The sequence below is a fragment of the Nannobrachium achirus genome, assembly GCF_963921795.1.
Source record: "Nannobrachium achirus genome assembly, chromosome: 2".
Classification (NCBI taxonomy): domain Eukaryota; kingdom Metazoa; phylum Chordata; class Actinopteri; order Myctophiformes; family Myctophidae; genus Nannobrachium; species Nannobrachium achirus.
In genome coordinates this window covers 75657203-75667467 of record NC_137811.1, presented here as the reverse complement: position 1 = coordinate 75667467, position 10265 = coordinate 75657203, and positions in this window count along the sequence as shown.

The window sequence follows — 10265 nt, the reverse complement described above, 5'->3', positions numbered from 1 at the left end:
CCTTAGCGTTGATTACAGCTTTAACCTTTTTTTAAGCACAGCACTTCAGTAAAAGTTACTTTCCACCACTGGGTTTTATCTCTTATAATGTAATAATTTTGGACGTTGAGCCAAGTGTCATCAGAGACAGAGAGCCAGATGGGGCTCAGTTTAAACCCATTCAGAACGGGTACACATTATTGTCTATTATTATTTTATGCTTTGCAAAATAGCTGATATACAAGCTTGCAGCGCGTCACTCGGTGCCGCGCTGTGAGCTTGTAGATCTGCTATTTTTGAAAAATTGTGAAATTTGAATTTTTACCAGATTCTATAAGTGTCTTTTGAATCCTTATAAGGTTTTTTGAAAAAAACCTATAAGGTTTTTTTGAAAAACCTATGTTTCTATGTCAGCAATGTGGCCAGCCATCGTCAAAGAAAAGGTCCTTTTCACTTCAACTGGAGCTCATTTAGTCTGTTCTTGAGAGACTATATGTCAGTGGTTCTCAAACCTTTTCATGTGAAGGACCCCTGTAAAAAAAATATTCATATCTCAAAATATTATAGTTCCAAGGACCACCCAGAAGCAAAATTTGAGTTACAAACATTCGCTCTAAAAATGCATATATTCAAAGATTTGCACACATTTTCACGACTTTTTCAAAAATAGCAGATCTACAAGCTCGCAGCGCGGCACTCGGTGCCGCGCTGTGAGCTTGTATATCTGCTATTTTTCAATAGTTAAAGCAGTCAATAATCCTAGGCCTGAATGGGTTTTAACATGTGGGAGTGAAAGCAGCGCTGCTTCTCTCTCTAAGCTTGTTGTTCTGATGGAGGGCCCTCCAGTTCACTTCTCCACTCAAAGGAAAAGCACGGCGCTGGCTGCATAATGGCCCTTTATCTGAAGTGTGCACGTTCATTCATCTCTCACTGAATACAATACAAATTCACGAAAATTACAACTGGAACTGCAATTGGAGCTTTTTTTTGTCACTTCAGGTGAGTGTGTGGTGCACCGCATCGTGTTTTTTCCCTGCTTTGGAAAATGATAATGAAATGTCCCCTTGTTGTGTTATCCTTTTAGCATAACTTTTGACTTGCAATCTACAAGCTCACAACACAACATAACACATCACATTGTGGCATTTGTGAGCTTGTAGATCTGCTTTTTTAATGAATTATTAATAATCTAAATTTGTGATGTAATGAGTATACTTAAGCTGTCAAATAAATCTAGTTGATTAAAAAGTAAAATATTTGCCACTGAGATGCATGGAGCCGAGGTCCAAAGTACTCGAGTACAGTATGAGTAAATGTACTCGAGTAACAGTGCCTGAGTAAAAGTACTCAGTCAGCTGAGTGCGGGACCCCAACCCTATCAGCGGAATGGATCAATCCCTTCCTTGTTTTCCCACAGACACTTCCATTTAGATGTTGTCAAGATACACTTGGCACATTATAATTGTCTACAGAGTGATAGGTGTGTGTGTGTGTGTGTGTGTGTGTGTGTGTGTGCGTGTGTGCGTGCGTGCGTGCGTGCGTGCGTGTGTGCGTGCGTGTGTGCGTGTGTGTGTCAGAGAGAGAGATAAGACCAGGCATGTGGGATTTGGAGGTAGGGAGGAGGACTGTGTGTTAATACAGTCTTTAAGTCTTGTCTATGTCAACTTTACAAGACTGGAGTTACTGTATGGCACCACCTGTCTATATGCACGCACGCACGCACACACACGCACGCACGCACACACACGCGCACCCACGCACGCACGTACGCACGCACGCACGCACGCACGCACGCACACACACACACACACACACACACACACTACATCACTTCTTGATTCAAGGTGACTAGCAGACTAGGATAAAGCCCTGTGCCAATCCGGTCAAGGAACAACTATAATAGGGTTCAAATGGTTCACTCCTCAAAGAAAGACACATTGAAGAAGTAATCCCACACCGACTGAAACCTTCCTATAGAGTATATACCATCGATAAGCACATAACACAAAGATAGACATGCAGAGAGAGAGAGAGAGAGAGAGAGAGAGAGAGAGAGAGAGAGAGAGAGAGAGAGAGAGAGAGAGAGTGCAGGGATGACATTAAGGCCATGGCTACACAGAGCTGGATGTTTCTGAAGCTAGACATTTTTTTATTTTATTTTTTAATCCTGGTCTCAGTAATGCCTCCCCCTTGCCAGCCGGGGCGCCTGATGAAAGGAACTGGTTGGAATAACGTGTTCCTTCCATGCGCTACGTCCAAACCAGGGAAATCCCCACTGTCAGGTGAAAAGAAGCAACTTGGACTACTCATGCATTGAAGGAAGCATGAGGTCAGTCCGTTGTCTCCCCAGGCGCAGCAGAGGGAGAGCAGAGCCCAGGATTACATAGGCAATTGGCACTGGGTGAAAATGGGTTACAAAATTGTGGGATAAAAATTATTTAAAAAAAAATAAAAAAAATTATACTGTTGGGGCTTGCAGCCACATGAAGCTGGATATTTCGGCCGCAAAGCTGGATATTTTTTAAACCGGATAAATAAGTGAAGACATTGAAAAATATCCGATTCACTGGATCTGTGTAGACAGGGTACCTGGATATCTCTTAAGACTTTACTGTGTGTGCATGTGCTTGTCCCCCCAGTGGAGGTCTGGGGACTCTGGGGATTATTTTAGACCTAGATATCTTTCTCGTGTGGACCTAGATATTTTTCTATGTGGATATCTGAAAAACCGGGATATATGAAAAACCCAGCTCCGTATAGCCATGGCCTCAGCACACGTCAGAATCAAACCAGGGACTGGCTGGTCAGAGCACTGTGCCCATGTGGTACACACTCTACCAGGGGTTCACAAACCTTTTTGGCTCAGTAGGGCACGCCATAAATATATATTTTTTTTCACCCGAGGCACCCCTACATTATATTCATAATTTTCACTCCCATCACCTAAATAATTATGGCATATTTTAGCGATTATGTTGCGAGGGAAATGTTGAGATAATAGCCATTTTGGTTAGAACTGACTGAAAATAACTTTGTTTTTAAAGTTTAAAAGGATACTAAATATATTTCTAAGGGTCCAAATAAAATCCAAATATTATCAAATTATCTCGCGGCACCCCTGGACTGCCGTCGCAGGCACCCCAAGGTGCCCCGTCACCCACTTTGAAAACCCCTGCTCTAACTGTTCAGCTACGTGGTCTGTTGGTCACCCAATGTGATTTATACTCAGCTACGCACCAGTGTTACACGATGTCTGGCATAAACCAGGCTTCAAACATCATGCACTGGACATCTAGTCTTGGAGGAGTCACCTCGATACGAGGGCTGCAGGGACAGGGGCGTCAATTGGGTATGGCAGGGGTATGCAGCTGCCATACCCTGGGTCCAGTGGGGAAAATAAAAGTTACTTTTAAATATAAATCCATGAATGTCTCTTTCTCTATCTGTGCTGGTTATTATGTTGATAAATTACAGTAAAATAACTACAAATGCAAAATGTAACAAAATGGCTACTTTAACAAGGTATTATAATTATATTCTCCCCACTTTTATTCTCCCCATCTTGACAGAATGGTATATTCCCAGGTTCCGCAGGTCAGCTGCAAAGGTGCAATGCATTATTGTTAATTGTGGCACGTTTACTAACATGCCAAGTTTAGCTGCACTTGAACAACCGTTCCAGGCTGCCATATCCATTTTTTTTAGACATTGTGAAAATAGCCGATCTACATGCTCACAACGCCTCGCAGCTGCGAGGCGTTGTGAGCATGTAGATCTGCTATTTTCACAATAGAACCGTGTTATCCAAAATGTATTTTCCATGAGGACTCCCATCTTTGCCATACCCTAGCTTTGGCTGAACTGACGCCACTGCTGCAGGGGCGTTGCCACTGTGATGTTTTTGATGGTGCTTTAAAACATGAAGAGATGTATTTGTTTTTTAGTCGCTCCAATCGATTCACTTTGGTCGCGCTGGTCAGTGTCAGAAAAAAAAAAATGTCACGTCAGAATCAGAAACACAGGAGTCCCAAAACCAAACACCCAAAACATCAACGCTTTATTTGGCTGTCAGGACTCAATGGGTGGAGTGGAGGGGGGGGAGTGGAGGGGGGGAAGCGAAGGTTGCGTCACTTGGATTTTCCCCGCTGGGGCGAAGATACCGAGGTGACCGTTCACGTCGCGCTGTACCGCGTTCTACCCCTTGGAATGGGTGTCGCCATCATATAATTGTAAAGGCATCAGAGATGCTATTGGCTGCCAACGGTCACGTGCAACCGCAGGGATACATGGGAGAATGTGGTCGGAGCCTCCCGAAATACAGCACACAAAGAAGAACACAGCCGGCTGGTATCAGTTTATATGCCCCCCCCCCCCCCCCCCCCGCAACTTTATCATTTATTTTAAAATAAATTGGACCACGTTTCGACAAAACGAATATGATGGTGATTGAAAGGCATTTTTTAACTAGCGATAGAAACCATAAAGTATTCATGAAAATGTTAATTAAGGTTAGAACACGAAAGAGGAAAATGAATGGGATCCAATGGAGAATAATTCTTTTTGCGATCGGCCGGGGGGGAAAACAGCGCAACTAGCGGCCAATCATAGGAAGTTTTACTTCCGTATTTTAAATGGGCAGAACTTTGCCCCTGAGCCATGTATGTTTACTAGCTATACAGTATTGTACTTTAATTAAAAGCAAGAATTTGTGGTTCTTCTACTTTATTTGAGTTGTCCATTTTTCAGTACTTTATACTCCATTAAACCTACAGTAAATTTTGATCATTATCAGCCTACAAAACAAACATTGACCCATGAATCCCTATTTTATACCTTGTCTATTCAAACATAGCCGATCTACAACCTCGCAACCCGTCACTGTGAGTTTGTAGATCGGCTGTCATTTGAAAACGCTTGACACAGTTGGTGAAAATGTGAGCACTTTTACCATGGTACTGTGAAGTACATTTTGATGCCGATACCTTTTGAACAAAAAAAAACCATTGCCCTACAGCAGTGTTTCTCAACCACTGGTCCTGGGGACCTTTGGTGTGCCCCTGAGAAGGGTCAAGTGTGCCCCTTGAAACAGCTTGAAAGACAGTATTATATTTATCATTTAAAAAAAAACAAAAAAAAACAGCCGATCTACAAGCACACAACGCCTCGCACTGCTTGTAGATCTGCTGTTTTCACTGCTGTTGTGCGACAGCCTTGTATGACGAAGCAGGGCTTTGCTTTGTGAAGAAACGTACACATTTGAAACTTGGAGATACAAGGTTTCTTCCCGACAGTGACGATATTTACCTACACCCCTGTATTATGTTGGTGTGCCCATGGATTCTTAGGACATGAAAAGTGTGCCCATGCAGAAAAAAGGTTGAGAAACACTGTCCTACAGTATAAGTAACAGAGTATTTCTACCGTTACTTTCACTCCAGTAGAATAAAAGCAGAGTCGTGGTTCCTGGGCTGCAGTGACCTTCAGAGAGGCATGCGTTGTGCGCCCGCTGCGTCCCAACAGCTCCCGCTATCTCCTCAACTAGCTCCATGATGAATAGACCCTATCAGCAGGCGGGCAGCTGATTAGCAACGCAGCTAGCATCTCTGTTAGCGTATAAGAAGACAGGGTGGGTGGGGGGGGGGGGGGGGGGGGGTGAGGCTCTATCTCTGCTTGGAACGGGTGACTAGTATGTAGAATTCCATCGAGTCTGCTGGTATCATTCTGTCAGTCCAGAAGACGCAGTGAGAACACAATGTATAAATAAATAGTCCTCCTGTGTTCAAAATGCTGCTCCAGACCAGTTTTATAAAAGCACAGCTAGCCGTTCAACGAGTGACGGCAGTAAAACACAATAAAACAGCAGTAGGAGGAGACACAGAAAAGAAAGACAAAGGGTCGTTTTCATTGTGGTCCATTAAACAATCACACAACTGGATAGGAAGGACGGACGGACGGACGGACGGACGGACGGACGGACGGACTGACGGACGGACTGACCTGGCTCGTCTAACTCCACTGTGTTTTAAGAGGGCCAGGGCAGAGCTCTGTAAATCACCAGGCCTTTTGTTCCAGTTGCTGTCATTTAAAACCTCATCAACCGCACTGTGAAGGAATACGGTATACGCTGCTTTCTAGGAACCACTGACTTGCAGGTGACGAGGGTCAGTTAGACCAGTGGTTCTCAACATGTGGGTCGATAGAAGGTATCTGCATATTTCTAATTTAAGGACCTTTTAATACCTCTAAAAGGACAAATTAAACATTGGCCAAATGATCAGATATTAGAGGCAGAAATTGTGCAAATAGCAGATCTACATGCTCACACCGGCCTCATCAATAGCACTTGAAAGGGGCCTCCAGATTCCAAAGGCTGCCCCTGAGAAGCTGTAACAGGCCCTGTAACGCTGACTTCCAAAGGGCCCTGGCAGCTCTCACTCTGTCTTTTACCTCTGCATCAACCAAGGTCCAACTGACCCTCATCACATGCAGGCTCCACTTTATAGGGAGTGAGACTATACCAAACATACCAGTATTTCATTCAGTTAACTCACAATAAGCACAACACCAGCCAACACCAGGCCTATGAGTTAACATACATTACAGAAGGTTTTACCATCAACTTAACATGACTTTCTGTGCAGCCAATCACAAAGTAGTATTTTTAAATAAGATTGCTCTACAGTCAAACACCCCTACCCCTCTGTGCCACGTGGTACCTTCCCAATCAACAGGATTACCACTGCAGATCCACACAATCAATTAAACGTCAGATCATTGTCTATGTGTATGTGTAGCCTATAGGGTATGGGCTGCCCCACGGCCACTGTCTTTAATGTGTATGTGTAGCCTATAGGGTATGGGCTGCCCCACGGCCACTGTCTTTAATGTGTATGTGTAGCCTATAGGGCATGGGCTGCCCCACGGCCACTGTCTTTAATGTGTATGTGTAGCCTATAGGGCATGGGCTGCCCCATGACCACTGTCTTTAATGTGTATGTGTAGCCTATAGGGCATGGGCTGCCCCATGACCACTGTCTTTAATGTGTATGTGTAGCCTATAGGGTATGGGCTGCCCCACGGTCACTGTCTTTAATGTGTATGTGTAGCCTATAGGGCATGGGCTGCCCCATGACCACTGTCTTTAATGTGTATGTGTAGCCTATAGGGCATGGGCTGCCCCATGACCACTGTCTTTAATGTGTATGTGTAGCCTATAGGGCATGGGCTGCCCCACGGCCACTGTCTTTAATGTGTATGTGTAGCCTATAGGGCATGGGCTGCCCCATGACCACTGTCTTTAATGTGTATGTGTAGCCTATAGGGCATGGGCTGCCCCATGACCACTGTCTTTAATGTGTATGTGTAGCCTATAGGGCATGGGCTGCCCCATGGCCACTGTCTTTAATGTGTATGTGTAGCCTATAGGGCATGGGCTGCCCCACGGCCAGTGTCTTTAATGTGTATGTGTAGCCTATAGGGTATGGGCTGCCCCATGACCACTGTCTTTAATGTGTATGTGTAGCCTATAGGGCATGGGCTGCCCCATGAAAACTGTCTTTAATGTGTATGTGTAGCCTATAGGGCATGGGCTGCCCCATGAAAACTGTCTTTAATGTGTATGTGTAGCCTATAGGGCATGGGCTGCCCCATGGCCACTGTCTTTAATGTGTATGTGTAGCCTATAGGGCATGGGCTGCCCCATGACCACTGTCTTTAATGTGTATGTGTAGCCTATAGGGCATGGGCTGCCCCACGGTCACTGTCTTTAATGTGTATGTGTAGCCTATAGGGCATGGGCTGCCCCATGACCACTGTCTTTAATGTGTATGTGTAGCCTATAGGGCATGGGCTGCCCCATGAAAACTGTCTTTAATGTGTATGTGTAGCCTATAGGGCATGGGCTGCCCCACGGTCACTGTCTTTAATGTGTATGTGTAGCCTATAGGGCATGGGCTGCCCCACGGCCACTGTCTTTAATGTGTATGTGTAGCCTATAGGGCATGGGCTGCCCCACGGCCAGTGTCTTTAATGTGTATGTGTAGCCTATAGGGCATGGGCTGCCCCACGGTCACTGTCTTTAATGTGTATGTGTAGCCTATAGGGCATGGGCTGCCCCATGACCACTGTCTTTAATGTGTATGTGTAGCCTATAGGGCATGGGCTGCCCCACGGTCACTGTCTTTAATGTGTATGTGTAGCCTATAGGGCATGGGCTGCCCCACGGTCACTGTCTTTAATGTGTATGTGTAGCCTATAGGGCATGGGCTGCCCCATGAAAACTGTCTTTAATGTGTATGTGTAGCCTATAGGGCATGGGCTGCCCCATGAAAACTGTCTTTAATGTGTATGTGTAGCCTATAGGGTATGGGCTGCCCCATGACCACTGTCTTTAATGTGTATGTGTAGCCTATAGGGCATGGGCTGCCCCACGGCCACTGTCTTTAATGTGTATGTGTAGCCTATAGGGCATGGGCTGCCCCATGACCACTGTCTTTAATGTGTATGTGTAGCCTATAGGGCATGGGCTGCCCCACGGCCACTGTCTTTAATGTGTATGTGTAGCCTATAGGGCATGGGCTGCCCCATGACCACTGTCTTTAATGTGTATGTGTAGCCTATAGGGCATGGGCTGCCCCACGGTCACTGTCTTTAATGTGTATGTGTAGCCTATAGGGTATGGGCTGCCCCACGGTCACTGTCTTTAATGTGTATGTGTAGCCTATAGGGCATGGGCTGCCCCACGGTCACTGTCTTTAATGTGTATGTGTAGCCTATAGGGTATGGGCTGCCCCATGACCACTGTCTTTAATGTGTATGTGTAGCCTATAGGGCATGGGCTGCCCCATGACCACTGTCTTTAATGTGTATGTGTAGCCTATAGGGCATGGGCTGCCCCATGACCACTGTCTTTAATGTGTATGTGTAGCCTATAGGGCATGGGCTGCCCCACGGTCACTGTCTTTAATGTGTATGTGTAGCCTATAGGGCATGGGCTGCCCCACGGTCACTGTCTTTAATGTGTATGTGTAGCCTATAGGGCATGGGCTGCCCCATGAAAACTGTCTTTAATGTGTATGTGTAGCCTATAGGGCATGGGCTGCCCCACGGTCACTGTCTTTAATGTGTATGTGTAGCCTATAGGGCATGGGCTGCCCCACGGTCACTGTCTTTAATGTGTATGTGTAGCCTATAGGGCATGGGCTGCCCCATGACCACTGTCTTTAATGTGTATGTGTAGCCTATAGGGCATGGGCTGCCCCACGGTCACTGTCTTTAATGTGTATGTGTAGCCTATAGGGCATGGGCTGCCCCACGGTCACTGTCTTTAATGTGTATGTGTAGCCTATAGGGCATGGGCTGCCCCATGAAAACTGTCTTTAATGTGTATGTGTAGCCTATAGGGTATGGGCTGCCCCATGACCACTGTCTTTAATGTGTATGTGTAGCCTATAGGGCATGGGCTGCCCCATGACCACTGTCTTTAATGTGTATGTGTAGCCTATAGGGCATGGGCTGCCCCACGGCCACTGTCTTTAATGTGTATGTGTAGCCTATAGGGTATGGGCTGCCCCATGAAAACTGTCTTTAATGTGTATGTGTAGCCTATAGGGTATGGGCTGCCCCATGGCCACTGTCTTTAATGTGTATGTGTAGCCTATAGGGCATGGGCTGCCCCACGGTCACTGTCTTTAATGTGTATGTGTAGCCTATAGGGCATGGGCTGCCCCATGACCACTGTCTTTAATGTGTATGTGTAGCCTATAGGGCATGGGCTGCCCCATGGCCACTGTCTTTAATGTGTATGTGTAGCCTATAGGGCATGGGCTGCCCCATGACCACTGTCTTTAATGTGTATGTGTAGCCTATAGGGCATGGGCTGCCCCACGGTCACTGTCTTTAATGTGTATGTGTAGCCTATAGGGCATGGGCTGCCCCATGACCACTGTCTTTAATGTGTATGTGTAGCCTATAGGGCATGGGCTGCCCCATGGCCACTGTCTTTAATGTGTATGTGTAGCCTATAGGGCATGGGCTGCCCCATGACCACTGTCTTTAATGTGTATGTGTAGCCTATAGGGCATGGGCTGCCCCACGGCCACTGTCTTTAATGTGTATGTGTAGCCTATAGGGTATGGGCTGCCCCACGGTCACTGTCTTTAATGTGTATGTGTAGCCTATAGGGCATGGGCTGCCCCACGGTCACTGTCTTTAATGTGTATGTGTAGCCTATAGGGCATGGGCTGCCCCATGAAAACTGTCTTTAATGTGTATGTGTAGCCTATAGG